Source organism: Amborella trichopoda, chromosome 1, assembly GCF_054954075.1.
Source record: "Amborella trichopoda isolate Santa Cruz 75 chromosome 1, AtrichopodaSantaCruz75HAP2 v2.0, whole genome shotgun sequence".
Taxonomy (NCBI): domain Eukaryota; kingdom Viridiplantae; phylum Streptophyta; class Magnoliopsida; order Amborellales; family Amborellaceae; genus Amborella; species Amborella trichopoda.
This window is the reverse complement of record NC_142336.1, coordinates 35,279,144-35,295,355: the sequence shown is the minus strand read 5'-3', so window position 1 is coordinate 35,295,355 and position 16,212 is coordinate 35,279,144. Positions and strand designations below refer to the sequence as shown.

Sequence of the window (16,212 nt, the reverse complement as noted above, 5' to 3'; positions counted from 1 at the left end):
GTATTTTTTGAGGTAGACTCAAATTTGATTGTTTAGAGCCTCGACTCTCTCTCTCTCTCTCTATACATACATACATATATATATATATATATATATATATATATATATATATATATATATATATATATATATATAGAAAAAGTTGGGGTTAGCCCACTAGCTCATATGAATATATGAGCCCAACGGCCCAGATTGAATCTGGGCCGATCTGATGTCACAGATGTCAGGTAGTTTTTGAAATTTTTGTTTTTTTTCTACAAATCCAAATCAATTGAAATTTTAAACGTATGTTCATTAAAAATAGATGAATCTTCAAAAAATATTAAAAAATGCTTTACATGAAATAAATTGATCAAAATACCCCCAAAATGTTTCAGGGGATATTTTGATCATTTTAATTTTTGCAAATAATTTTTTTTATATTTTTATTAGGTATGCCTTGATGAGAAGAACACACATGTAAAATTTCAAGTGATTTGGATTTGTAAAAAATAAATAAAATTCAAGCACTATCAGACATCGATGACGGCCAGATCGGCCTAGATTCAATCTGGACCGTTGGGCTTATATATATATATATATATATATATATATATATATATATATATATATAGGGTTTTGTTAGGCTACACCACTTGGTGGTGTAGACCTTTAAAGTGTTCAACATTTTTTGACACTAACATGCCCTTGAATTGTAATACAAAATTTTTCAAGTAGAGGCATTTTTGGTCATTTAGAGGGTATAATGAATATTTTTATAAAAATAGCGGTATTATATTAGTAGTTAAAAACAATTAATGCATCTTATGGGTGATGTCACACACCATATAAGTGATGTCATTGTCTATTATTGTTAATAAATGTTTTTGTTTCTATTAGAAATTTTTAATTTACTCTTGATTAATTACTTACAATACCCCTAAACAAAAAGTTACTATGCTATAGGATAAAGGTATCTAAATGTCTAAAAATGTTGAGCACTTTAAGGTCACCACAAGTGGTGTGTGTGTATTTATATATAGGAAATGAAGGGATTAACCCACTAGCTCATATGAACATATGAGCCCTATGTCCCAGATTGATTCTAAGCCGATCTGACGATCACAGATGTTAGGTAGTTTTCTAATTTTAGTTTTTTTACTACAAATACAAATCATTTGAAATTTTAGGTGTATGTTCATCAAAAATAGGTGAATCTTTGAAAAATATGAAAAAAATTGACCAAATAATCCTGAAAAGTTTCAGGAGGTATTTTTGTCATTTTATTTTCCCAAATAGTTTTTTTATATATTTTTATTAGGTGCGCCTTGATGAGAAGAGCACATACGTAAAATTTCAAGTTATTTGGATTTGTAAAAAATAAAATAAAATTCAAACACTATCGGACATCTGTTATCGTCAGATCGGCTCAGATTCAATCTGGATTATTGGGCTCATATGTTTATATGAGCTAGTGGGCTAATCTCATCTTTTCCATATATATATATATATATATATATATATATATATATATATCAATAATTTTACCTTCCCTCATCATCATCCAAACTTCATCTCACGGTCACAGTTGTCTGGTAGTGTTTTAATTTTTCAGATCATTCCAATTAGTAAGAAAACAATGTAGATTGAAATACTACCGGACAACTGTGACAGTGCAATGAAGTTTGGATGGTGATAAGGTTAGGCAAAATCACTTTTCATTTTCACCTATAGGCAGTATCTTCGTTCATATATATATATATATATATATATATATATATATATATATATATATATATATATATATATATATATATATATATATATATATATATATATATATATTGTTTGTAATGATATTATAGCATCACCACATTTTTTCCGTTATTACACATTGGTCGACATTTTTAAAAAATAATCGAATTACCAATTTCGGATTTTCAAGATCCAAAATTTATATTCGTGCCAACTGACAACAATTGAACCTTTCGGTTTCTCAACAAAACTTTAATATTTTCAGATTTTCAAAATCAGTATTGAAACTTTTGGATGTTGAACGTATGAAAAAGTTCATTTTAGAGCCCTCCCAACATTTCCGGAATTTGAAAATCCGAAACTTGTTTAAAAATGAAATTTTTAGATTTTGAAAATTCATAATTAAAATTATAAGATTCTTCAAACCCATATTTACTTTTAAGTTTAAATTTTCATATTTTCTGAAACCGAAAATTGCAATGAAGATCCGAATAAGGCAATGTTGGAAAAAATTTTGGGGCTCTTAAAAACGGTTATATATGTAATATACGAAAAAAGTAAATATAGCAAGTGAAAATTTTAGGTGATATTATAATAGCGGTAAAAATAACATATACATGCGTAATCTTCTCAATTTTATACTCAGAAAATGGTTCATATTAAGTGTCAAAATAGTTTTATCGATGGATATTTGAGGTGGACCTTAGTTCTACAATTTATAGTGCCAACCTTGTATAAACTTATTTCAAAATTTTATATTAAAAAAACTTTGAAAGTAAGTAGAAAACATGGGAAGCAAGATTAGGTACTTTATTGATAGGCAGTTGATCCGGCCAACAGGATCTGAATTGGTGGCCAGGCTATCCACCCTATTAATCTTAGTTAGTGTTCAAAAATCGACTAGGCCAATGCACTTGGGCCTTGGCCTAAGCGATTTACTCGGGTGAATCCGATTATCTCGTTCAAAATCCAGCTCATTTAAGAAAAAAAAAATGAAAAAAAACACATAATATACTTATTTAGTAGAAAGTTTTTTAACATCAAATAGTCAATAGTGTGTTGGTTATGACGTGGGATATTGGCGGCCCCCCTAACGGAGGTTGCGGTTTTGATTCATTTTCTAAAGTTTATATGAAATAAAAAAAGTGATATGCTTCTATGAAATAAAAAAAGTGACAAGTTTTTATAAAAATGGGAAACGGTGTGATTTCTACCAGGTTGCAAGTTTTAAACAGTTCATTTAATGTGCACCTCTAAATTTCATCATAACATATAATTTTGGTGTAAAAATTTAGTAGGATTATCTAAAAATCCATTTTCATATCTAATTATAAAATTTTAAACTTAAAAAATGGCTAAAATCAACTAAATCTATTAACATATGAAAATCTTAAAAATTGACGGTCTAGATAATGTGTTACAAGATGCACTATTTCTAGAATGTAAAATAATTTTTTTTTTCATATTCATACATCTAGTTGTCGAGATGATCAATTAGAGGTTTTTGAACATGAAAATAATCTTTTCCGATGGATTTTTGAAATGCATCCTTAATTCTGCACTTTTAAGTTGCAACCTTATATAAATTTTTTTTTAAATATAAATATAATTTATAAAATTATTGTACAACGAACTCGCTTTAAACTTGTCATGATCTTAGTTATCAATGTGCAGGCGATGGATGGACCATAGCATAGAGAGAGAGAGTCTGAACCTAGAGAGTGAGATGAGAGAGAGAGACAGATAGAGAGAGAGAGAGAGTGTTGACGGGAGGGGAGTAGGATGGATGTGTTGGGCAATAGAAGATTAATGATCATTTCAGACTTTCCGTGGAAGAACGTGAACGATCTTAGTTAAATTTAACACAAATTTCTGAAAAAGTGAAGTCTTACCCATGATATCCTCTCTTATCTTACGGAGGGTCATATAGGATCATTACTTTAAAGAAAGACCTTCTTATGCTAGATGGTCTCCATGATTGATGAATAGTGAGTAGATGAAAATAATGTGCAAGGTGGATGATTTTCGTGATAATACTTTTGTCATTAAGGTTGACGATGATATTTGTTTCTCGTAGGAATATTTTAAGATCTATTGTATTGGGGTCTTTCTCATCGCCTTTATCAGATCTTGGTGGTTTAGATCGCTGGGAATTGAAGGTATGGGGTTTATCTAAAAAATCGACATGTAAATTTTTTGTGAATCATTATGTTCTGTTTTATCTTGCGAGAAAGATTGCAAGGATTGGATCATTCGTAGGAAACACTCGAGATTCAAAGGGAAATTATTAACTGTTAAAAAATGGTCTGAATCTTTATCCTTTTAAAAAATTTGTCCTCTGAAATATGGTTCAAGATAGTTGGCCTACCCATTCATGTTTGGAATTTTGACGTTTTTAAGAAAATTGCATCTCTGTGTGGTAAATTTGTGGCTGTCGACTGGGATTCGGTTATTGGCTCAAGTATTGGTTTGATAAGATTGAGAATTGAAGAAGTTATTAGTCATTCTTTTATTATTTTGAAAGCTGAAAACTCTGAAGTTTTGTTAAAAGTTTTAAATGGTACTGGTAAGAGATATGAGGGAAATAGTAATCAAAGAAATAACGAGATAGAACATATCTCAAAGGATGACTGTAATGTGGGAAAGAAGAAGAAGATTGAACAAGATGCAGGATGGCAAGAGGTTCGCAGAAAAAAATAGAGGAATCAGGGTCCAAATTTACTGGCAAGATAGGGAAATCAGTTGGAGATTAATGGGAAGACAGTGTGGTAAAATTCAAAAGATTAATGGGAAGGGAATGAGCGGCAAGTTGAGATGGCAAGTAAAAAGAACACAAATGCTAAAGATGCTTATCAAAGCAAATGTTTTATTGGTGAGGATATGAGCAATAAATATAATCTGAAGCTAAATGGCCATGATGTGAGAGGAAAGATTGATGCTGAGATTATGAATGCTAATGGTGCTCGGAAGATTATTAGCGATAATATTGTGAGCTCAAAGTAAAATATGGATGGGGTTCTAGGTTTTGGTCTTGATTTGGTGGATGATACGGGCTTGCTAGAAGGGCATAAGTGGAGACAGGAAGCTTGATAAGGAAGAGGTGGATGAAAATGGAGTGGATAATGGGGATATAATTATTCCTAGTTTCCCTAAAATAGGTCAGGAGGACAAAGCCATGAACAGAGAAGGAGATTCTCGAGAATGTTATACCAATAATAATGATTCTGACAACCGTTGTTGAGGAATGGAGGCAGGTGTTTCAGATGATAGAGGCTATGAAAATTCAGGCCATCGACTCTGCTGAAGCAATCGTGGATATGGTCCAAGCTTTGGAAAGTCCGGTGAAACAACAGGAGCCGAACCAGAAAAGAAACTCTGGAAGGAAAAGCGCAAGTAACAATAAAAGTAAACAAACGAAAGGTTAAATCTGTTGTAAAAGCGAAAGCTAAGACAGCGGCTAAGCCCGATCGTTCTATTATTTCTGCTAGCAGGTATGCTACCGGGCATAGTCCATCCTCTTCTAAATATTAAAAATCCTATCATGGAATACTAGGGGCTTATGTGATCTTAGTCGCAAATCAGAGCTTCTATGTTTGGTTAAAAAGTAAATCCTGATTTGGTTTTGTGTTTCAGCAGACTAAAATCGAATGTCCTAGTTTCCAGTCCATTAGAGCAGCCTGAGGTGGTCGTCCTTTGCAATATTGTTGTAAACCTTCGGATGGTATGCCAGGAGGCATTTGGAGTAAGTCCTGATTTGGTTTTGTGCTTCCGCATACTAAAATCAAATGTTCTAGTTTCCAGTCCATTAGAGCAGCCTGAGGTGGTCGTCCTTTGCAATATTGTTGTAAAACTTTGGATGGTATGTCAGGAGGCTTTAGACTTTATGGGAAGTATGAAGAACTGGTTCTTATCGTGTATTTTTATTTGCATAATAGTGGTGGTTTTCGGTTCTCTATCTCTAATGTTTATGGTCCGAATGCACCTATTTTGATATCTGTTTTTTAGGATGAGCTTACTTCTTTTGATTGGGATCATTCTTTGCCATGGCATATAGGGGAGATTCCAATGCAATTAGATGGCCCGAGGAATCAAGTGTTAATCATAGATTAAACTCATGTATGAGGGGTTTTTCTAATTTCATCTCTTATATGAAATTGATGAATATTCCTATGATTGGGGCAAGATTTACCTGATCCAATTGTTGTGTGGAAAATCCTATTATGACTAGATTAGATAGGCTTTTCGTATGTATTGGGTACGCTGAATTGTTTATGAAGGAATCAGTTCGGGCCCTCCCAAAAATGTCCTCTGATCACATTCTATTACATTGGAAAAGTGAAATGTTAGGAAGTACTAGGGGATACCTCAAATTTGATATGGCTTAGTTAAAAAATAAAGAGGTTAATGAGTTGATTAGGAAAAGATGGGATAATACTAGTAGAGGGATGGTGTGGTTTTGTGGCATCTAAAAATATTCAGAGTGTGAAGCAAGGGCTAGTGGAATGGAGGAAAAATAATGGGGTGAATTATAAACAAAAGATTTATGAGACTCTGTTAAAGATTGTTGAAATAGACCTAGAAGAATGAGATACTAGGGTCATAGAATTGGAGGATAGGAGTTTGTGGTTTAGTTTAAATAAGGAGCTGCATGATTGGCTTAGGGCAGATGAGACCTATTGGAAGTAGAGGTCCCGTATCAGATGGTTCAAAGAAGGTGATCTGAATACCAGTTTTTTTCACGCCACCGCAAGTGCTAGGAAAAGATAGGGGTGGCTCAAGGGGATTCCGAGGGGTTGGAGAATGCACTTATCCAACACTTTCATAAGGCTTTCTCTTCAGGTTTTATTCCAAATATTGACTTTAGTCAAGTGCTTTTTATAAACTTCCTGAGGAGAGGAGAAATTGGTTAGAATGACTATTTTGTGAGATCAAAATTAAAGAAGGTGTTTTTAGTATGGCAGGGAATATGGCCCCTGGGCCAGTGGGTTTCCTTTAGGTTTCATCCAACATTTTTTGGAACAAGTTAAGAATGAAGTTGTATGTATGACGAATGAGTTCTATGATAAAGGAGTGGTGAATATAAGTATTAATTCGACCTTTATTGCTCTGATTCCAAAGAAGGGGATGATAGAAAGTCTTGCTGATAATAAGACCCAACAGTCTATTTATTGTCTAGCTTGTATAAAATTTTAGCCAAATGCTTAGCTAGAAGGCTTAAATATGTTATGCCTTTATAGTTAAAGGTCCCCAATCTGCATTTATTCAAGGGTGACAGATTATTAATAGTATCTTATGTGCTCAAGAGTTGATATGCTCTAGGAATGCAGATAAAAAGGCAGGTATCATTTGTAAAATTGATTTGAAAAAATCTTATGATAAATTAGAGTGGAAAATTCTGTTAAAACCCCTGAAATTTATGAGTTTTGGGGACAGATGGTTGATGTGGATGAAAGGGTGTTTGGAGTCTACCCACTTTTCCATCCTCATAAATGGACGACCAAAAGGATTTTTTAGAACATCACAATGTGTTAGACAAGGGGATCCACTATCCCCTTTTCTTTTCACTATCATAGCCGAGATATTTAGTGTTATGATTAACTAGGTGGTAGATAAGGGATTGCTCTTTGGTTTTCAAGTTAAAAGCCATGGTACGATAGTGTCCCATCTGCAATATGCAGATGATACTCTTACTTTTTGTGATGCAAGTGAGATGGATATTCAAACCCTCAAGAGATTTCTTAAAGTGTTTGAAGTGGTTACTGGGCCAAAAGACAAGTACATATGGGGTGGCTTGTGAAGAGGAACAAGTTGAGGAGTATGTGTCGATGGTAAATTGTGGGGTAGGCAGTTTTCCAATTAACTATTTAGGCTTTGCCCCTAACTAGTAATTATAGATCATCAACCATTTGGGACCCTCTTATATAAAGAATGCAGTATAAATTGGATTCATGGAAATTTAAACTTCTTTCTCTTGGGGGAAGACTGACCCTACTGAGAGCAGCTCTATCTAACCTACTTGTTTGCTTTATGACTCTTTTCAAATTGCCAAGTAAGATTGTTAAAATTCTGGAGAACATTATGGGGAAGTTTCTTTGGGGTGGCAATGAGAACAAGAAGTGTTTTAATCTCATCAAATGGGATAAGGTGTGTACACCTATTTGCGATGGGGGGATGGGAATTAAAAGACTAAAGTTTATGAATAGTGCTCTATTAACTAAGTGGTGGTGATGTGCAATTGAGAATGAAAAATTATGGAGAGGCATTTTGTCAGAAAAATATGGGTCTGATATGGAACATGGCATTGTGGCGAAGGGGACCAATAAGAAAGGAATCTCATATTTATGGAAAGGTATGGTAGCCCATAGGATCTTTTTCCTAAGCAGTATGAGAATGATGGTAGGGAAAGGCGATAACCTACATTTCTGATAGCAAAGGTAGATTGGAGAGATGTCCTCAAAAACCCAATTCCCTAATCTCTTTGCAAAAGTCAATTCAAAGAGCAAAATGGTTAGTGATATGGTGAGGGAAGTGGATTCAATGCAAGAGTAGATAATATTGTAGCCGAAGAAAATATTCAGTGTTTGAGCATGCTTCAACAATACTTCTATATCAAAAGGAGAAAGACAAATTTGTGTGGGAGCCTAATACGAATGGGAATTTCTCGGTTAAGTCTGCTTATAAATTACTGTATGAGGATCGTATTGGTTGGAAAGATATTGATGTAGCCAATATCTGGAAATGGCCCATTCTTTTAAGGGTGAGAAGTTTCTCATGACTGTTAACACTGAAAAGGATTTTGACAATGGATATGTTAAGAAAGCAGGGAAAAATCTTACCCAATGTATGTATTATACGCAAAAATGCTGAAGAGACTGTTGAGCATTTGGTCATTGACTGTGACTATGCTATATCAGTTTGGAAATGGGTTTTGGAATGGGTAGGAGTTCACATTAATGTTCCTGTGAATTTAGAAAATCCTTTTAATGATTGGGAGCTAACAGGTATTGGGAAGAAAGGCAAACTCATTTGGAGAATTTTTAAAGCTTCTATTTTATGGGAGGTCTGAAAAGAGAAGGATAGGAATTGTTTCGAGGATAAAAGTGAATCAGCAACTGAGTTGCGTGAAAAGATAAGGATTCTGAAAGAAAAGGCTTTAAAGGTTAAAAGGGTGCGTATTTGACAACCTATGCAAAATGGGTGGTTAAAATTGAACTTCGATGGCAGTTATATGGGAAATGTGTGGGAGGTATTGTAAGGGATGAGTTGAGTTGTGTTTTGCCCGGTGGGAAGAACAACTGCTAATGTGGCTGAACTACAATCTGTTCTTCAAGATGTACAGTTGGCCAAAAGTTTCAATAAACCTTTAATGGTAGAAGGTGACTCTTTAAATGTAATAAAATGGTTGAAAAATGAGATGGAAGTTCCATGGCCTGTACATGAAGTGGTGAGAGAGGCATATGAAGCTTGTCAAAGTATGGAAACTGTATTGGTTCATGTATATCGAGAGAGTAACATGGAGGTGGATAGATTGGCGAAGATGGGAATCTATATTGAAGAACCAGTGGTGGTGTAATTCCCTTCGTTTTTTTTTTTTACCCCAAAAATTTCATTAGAAAAGGTTGTTTTGATGCCCAAATATCTTCAAATCGACCATCTCGACATCAAGATGTATGAACATGAGAAAAACAATGGATTTCAAGTTTTGAAAATAATGTATTTTATAACACATTTTTGGACCGTCAATTTTTAAGATTTTCAAGTTTTCATAAATCTGTCGATCTACACTATATTTAAGCTTTAAAATTTATAAATAAATATAAAAATATATTTTAAAGCTATTACAAAGATTTTCAATATTAAAACCATATTATTTAAAGATAGGCTCTAATTTGATTGTTTAGAGCCTAGGCTGTATACAAACCACACCTTTTAAAATTTTAACTAAAAATATCAAAATTACATCCTTGGACTGAGACTACGGCAAGATGCAAGCCGCTTTAACTCACAAATAAACAATTAAAGGCACCCTAAAAGAAGTTTACAAGACTCCGAATGAGCCCCCACTTAAACCAACATACAAAGATTGACTATAGTCCCACATTTGAACGACACTTAACGTGAAGACATAAATAATACAAATTACATAACAATAAAACACAGTAGTTTGATCCAATCTCAACGACATAATCATCACCAATATAGTTCACATGGTCTCTTTAATATGGGAAGCTTTTCTCCCATTTATTTATTTTTTTTTATTTTTTATTTTTTTTGTCGATTAAAATCTTAGCAACAACTCGCGCGAGATGAAACGGCCTAATCCCAAGTGAAATTAAAGGAAAGCAATACTCAAGTAATCCCCGAGAGCGGACGAGAAGAAGGGTTGGGGAGGGAGCGCAGCTGGGTTTCCAACGGAATTTTTGAGAAGCAAGGTGGTGTAGATGCCTGAGAGAGATATGTTTCTAACGGAAATTTTGAGAATCGGAATAATGTAGATAGTAGGAGATCATCACAAACTTCTCTCATCTCCGGCATCGCCACATCAAAACAAATTTACAGGAAAATTTTAAGTTATTTTTAAAATTTAAAAATAATCTTATATGTTTCATATTTTACACTCTAGTTTCTCTAGTTCCACTTTTAAGAGCACATGTTTCAATCTTATCCTTTTCCATAAATCACATTAAGTTCAAATTTAGTCCAAATTTGGCATATCCGACATCACACACCTATGAAAACTATAAAATAATAATAATAATAAATGACCAAAATACCCTTACAATATTCATGGGTATTTTGATAATAATTTGATCTTAATTGAATATATAACAAAAAAAAGAAATAAAACACACTATAAGCTTGCACAAAGTAGAAATTGAATGTAACATATGAAATATTTGGGTCTGCTTTTCTGGGAAATTTACAACAAAAAAGAAATTTCTTTTTATTTTTAAAAATTTAAAAGTCTCATGATATGTCATGTATTTCATATTTTACATTCAAATCCTATTTCTTAAGAGCACAAAACATAATTTAATTTTATCTCTTTTTTCATAAATTGAATTAAACTCAAATTTGGCATGTTCTTACTTTTCACCTTCACATACATATGGGTTAATAAATAATTTTAAAATAACTAACTTAAATACCATAAAAAATTAGGAGTATTTTTGTTATTTTAATTATTTTAAACTATTTTTTAAACATTGTTGTTAGTGTGTGACGGTGAAAAATATCTACATGCCGAATTTAGACTAAAATACTATACTTTAAAAAAATGGGACTCTAGTATAAAATATGATATATATGACATTTTTTTTTAATTTCATAAATAAAACAAGACTTATGGGTAAATTTCCCTTTTTTTCATTCTTAAAACAAAAAAGTTTTTTCTATAAATTTTCCTATATTTTATTCAAAAAATAAAAAATACAACTTATATTTTAGAAAATGGTCACCATTACGTAATAGTACCAAGAAGGTTTATTTTGGGGTATAGAAACTGTATATAAGGGTTACAACCATAATTATTTAGGAAAGAGTTTATCTAAGTTTGCAACCAGTGTTTGAAAAATCGCAACTCGACACAAGAATCGGTCACCCCACCGCTCGTGTTTAGAAACAAATCGGGCGGATTCTAACATTAAGAATCGGCTGATGACGTAATAACACGGGCGACGCTTAACAAATTTTGTCACACGAGTTCCAAGTGTTTAGAAACAAACTGAGCGGATTCTGACATCACGAATCGGCTGATAACGTCATAACACGGGTGACTTTGAACAATTTTCGTCACACAAGTTTCATGGGCGAGTCTAAACAAATTCTGTCACACGAGTTCCACAGGCGAGCCTGAACAAATTTCGTCACACGAGTTTCGTACACATGCGATGTTTGTCACAAGAGTTCTCAACACGAGAATCGATCACCCCACCACCCCTGTTTAGAAACAAACCGAGCGGATTCTGACATTAACAGCAGTGTTTGAAAAATCGCGACTTGACAAGGGAATCGATCAACCCACCGCCTGTGTTTAGAAACAAATTGGGTGGATTCTGACATCACGAAACGGCTGATGACGTCATAACACGGGCAAGTCTGAACAAATTTTGTCACACGAGTTCCATGAGCGAGTCTGAACAAATTTTTAACGGGCGGATTCTAACATCATAAATTGGCTGATGACGTTATAACACGAGCGAGTCTAAACAAATTTCGTCACACAAGTTCCACGTGTTTAGAAACAAACCGGGCGGATTCTGACATCACAAAGGGCAAGTCTAAACAAATTTCTTCACACGAGTTCCATGTGTTTAAAAACAAACTAGGCGGATTCTGACATCACGAATAGGCTGATGATGTCATAACACGGGCGAGTCTGAACAAATTTCGTCACACGAGTTCCATGGGTGAGTCTGAACAAATTTTCCCACGAGTTCCACATGTTGCGAGTCTGAACAAATTTCGTCACACGAGTTTCACGGGCGAGTCTAAACAAATTTTCCCACGAGTTCCACATGTTTCACGAGTTCCACGTGTTGCGAGTCTGAACAATATTCGTCACACAAGTTCCACGGGCGAGTCTGAACAAATTTTCCAACGAGTTCCATGCGTTTAACAAATTTTTCCACGTGTTTAGAAACAAACCGGGAGGATTCTGACATCACGAATCGGATGATGACATCATAACACGGGCCAGAGTCTGAACATATTTCGTCATACGAGTTCCGCGGGCGAGTTTGAACAAATTTTTCCATGTCACACCACCGCCCATGTTTAGAATGACACCCACGAGTTCCATGTGTTTTCTCGAGTTTAACGTGTTGCGAGTCTGAACAAATTTCATCACACCACGGGCGAGTCTAAACAAATTTTCCCACGAGTTCCACATCCGCCCATGTTTCACCCGTGTTTAGAATGACACCCACCAGTTCCACGTGTTTCACAACACCCACGAGTTATGAACAAATTTCGTCACATGAGTTCCACGGGCAAGTCTAAACAAATTTTCCCACGAGTTCCATGTCCGCCCATGTTTAGAATGACACCCACGAGTTCGACGTGTTGCGAGTCTGAACAAATTTCGTCCCACGAGTTCCACGGGCCAGTCTGAACAAATTTTCCCACAAGTTCCACGTGTTTAACAAATTTTTCCATGAGTTCCACGTGTTTAACAAATTTTTCCATGAGTTCCACTTGTTCAACGAATTGTTCCACGAGTTCCATGTGTTTAACAAATTTTTCCACGTGTTTAGAAACAAACCTAGCGTTTTCTGAAACAAACCAGGCGGATTCTGACATTGCGAATCGGCTGATGACATCATAACACAGGCGAGAGTTAGAAACAAAACGGGCGAATTCTGACATCACGAATCGGCTGATGACATCATAGCACGGGCGAGAGTTTGAACAAATTTCGTCACACGAGTTCTACGGGCGAGTCTGAACAAATTTTCCCACGAATTCCACGTGTTTAACAAATTTTTCCACATGTTTAGAAACAAACCGGGCGGATTCTGACATCACATATTCTGAAACAAACAGGGCGTATTCTGACATCATGAATCAGCTGATGATGGCATAACACGGGCGAGAGTTAGAAACAAGTCGGGCGGATTCGTGATGTCATCACACGGACGAGAGATAGAAAGAAACCGGACGGATTCTAACATCACGAATCGGCTGATGACAAGAGTCTGAACAAACTTCGTCACACGAGTTCCACGAGCGAGTCTGAACAAATTTTCCCTTGTCACCCCACTGCCCGTATTTCTCCCGTGTTTAGAATGACACCCGCCTGTGTTTACCACCCGTGTTTCGCTTGTGGGCAGATTCTGAAACAAACCAGGTGGATTCTGACATCACGGATTCTGAAACAAACCGGGCGAATTCTAACATCACGAATCGGCTGATGATGTTATAACACGGGCGACAGTTATAAACAAACCAACATGCGGATTCTGAAACAAGCCAGGCGGATTTTGACTTCACGGATTCTGAAACAAATCGGACGGATTCTGACATCACGAATCGGCTGATAATGTCATAACACGGGCGAGAGTTAAAAACGAACCAACAGGCGGATTCTGAAACAAACCGGGCAGATTTAGACATCACGGATTTTGAAACAAACCGGGCGGATTCTGACATCACGAATCGGCTGATGATGTCAAAACACGGGCAAGAATTAGAAACAAATCGGACGGATTTTGACATCACCAATTGGCTGATGACGAGAATTTGAACAAATTTCGACACACCCGCCCGTGTTTTGCTTGGCCGGATTCTGACATCACGGATTCTGTAACAAACCGGGCGGATTCTGACATCACTAATCGGCTGATAATGTCATAACACGGGCGAGAATTAGAAACAAACCGGATTCTGACATCACGAATCGGCTGATGACAAGAATCTAAACAAATTTCGTCACACCCGCTCGTGTTTCGCTCGTTGGCGGATTCTTAAACAAACCGGGTGGATTATGACATCACGAATCGGCTGATGATCACACGAGTTCCACAGGCGAGTCTGAACAAGTTTTCCCGTGTTAGCCCACCGCCCGTGCTTCTAAACACCCGCCCCTGTTTACTGCCCGTTTCAAATTTTGTTTAGAATGACACCCACCCGTGTTTACCCCCTGTTTCAAATTTTCCCGTGTCACCCCATCGCCCGCGTTTAGAATGACACCCGCCCGTGTTTACCACCCGTGTTTAGCAATAAACCAAACGGATTCTAACATTAACACGAGTTCTCGTACAAATGCGTCATTCGTAAACCCGAGTTTTGCATACATGCAACGGGCATGCACAAGCACGCCACATGGGAAGACGACTGCTTTTTTATGCATGCAACAGTTCATGCTACCAATTTGTTATTTATGGAACCCGTTCATCTTTAAAAGCTTTGATGTGGGATATTAATTTACGCACTACGCAGGCTTGACAATGTTATATAATATATAGTTTTATTATTACCATAAAGAACAAATGTCGTCAGGTTGTCTAGGTGGTTATCGCTTCTATCCCTCTCTCAATGGTTCCAAGCCCGAACCCCCGCTTCTATCCCTCTCTCCATGGGTTCCAAGCTCGAACCTCCCCGGTCAATAGCTTTTATTTTATGTCCAAAAAAAAAAAAAAAAAATCTAAAAAATAAAATTATTACAAAAAACTAAAAGTTCAAAAAAAATAAAAACATCAAAAAAAAAATTTATTACAAAAAAAATAAATGTTGCGTCAAAAACAAATTACATTGACAAAAACAAATAAAAGTTATTACAAAAAAATAAAATTTATGACACAAAAAAATAAAAACTATTTTTACAAAAAAAAAAAAAATTATCAAAAAAAATAAAAGTTACATTGTCAAAAAAAAGAGAGGAAGAAGTTATTTTACCAAAAAAACGTTATCTTGACAAAAAAAACTAAAAGTAATGACAATAAATAAATAAAAGTTATATTGACAAAAAAATAAAAGTTATCTTGACAAAAAAATTAATTTTTGTCGAAAAAATAAAAGTTACCTTGAGAAAAAAAAAAAAAAAGTCACTTTGACAAAAAAAATAAAAGTTATGACAAAAAAATAAAAATTGCATTGACAGAAAAATAAATTTTTGTCAAAAAATAAAAATAAAAGTTACCTTGACAAAAAAATAAAATTTACCTTGACAAAAAAAAAAAAGTTACCTTGACAAAAAAAAAAAGTTACCTAGGCAGCATGGTCTTCTTATTTTTCTTGTAAAAAATAAAAATAAAAGATAATATAATAAGTATTTATTGTCAAAAATATATATATAATACAACAAGTATCATGCTTTTTAAGCATGCATTTGAGTTACATTTATTCTAGAAACCTTAAAAAAATTTATTTTTGAAACCTAGAAACTTAGATTTTTGAAAATTGGTAGGCATTTCAATAATTTCTACATTGATAACCAAATCTTATATTTTATTTATTAATTTATTTACAGTATAAATTATGTAATTTACTTTTTTTTTACAGTTGTAAATAATATATTTTAAATTAGATGATATTATAATATATTTTGGATTTGTTATTATTTGTATAGTAAAATAATTATAAAATGTAAATCAACAACTTCAATTTTAGTATATAAAATTATAGTTAGTTAGGTTGTAATAATTTTGGATTAATGTTAGTTAGATTGTAATAATTTGGTTTTTTTTTTAGTACATTAAGGCTTTCTTTTCAATTTGAGATTTTGGTGGCCATTTTTTAATCAATTTAATCCATTCTTTATTGTATTTCATGTATGATTATATAATTCATACATGATAATTCTATTATTTTTCTCTTGTGTGATGTAAATTTAATTGTTAAGATAAGTTTTTACAGGGAAAGAACATCTCAATATTCACATATTGATGAAAAAAATGAAAGTTAATAATGTAGTACCCTCATTTCTTAGTGGATTCCTAAAAAGCAACATTTATAATGAATTTTAATTATTTTTTTAGA

The 16,212-nt window shown here is 34.3% G+C and overlaps 1 long non-coding RNA gene across 2 annotated transcripts; it reads left to right on the top strand.

The window, feature by feature from the left end:
- The first annotated feature begins 3,364 nt into the window (after positions 1 to 3,364).
- On the top strand, positions 3,365 to 5,693 carry LOC148783791 (uncharacterized). 2 transcript variants are annotated; one of them, XR_016046781.1, is made up of 2 exons: positions 3,365 to 5,225; positions 5,371 to 5,693. It is a non-coding gene; the product is annotated as an uncharacterized LOC148783791 (long non-coding RNA). The 2 variants fall into 2 exon arrangements; XR_016046782.1 differs by having other exon boundaries at positions 3,403 to 5,225; positions 5,368 to 5,693.
- The last annotated feature ends 10,519 nt before the right edge of the window (positions 5,694 to 16,212 follow it).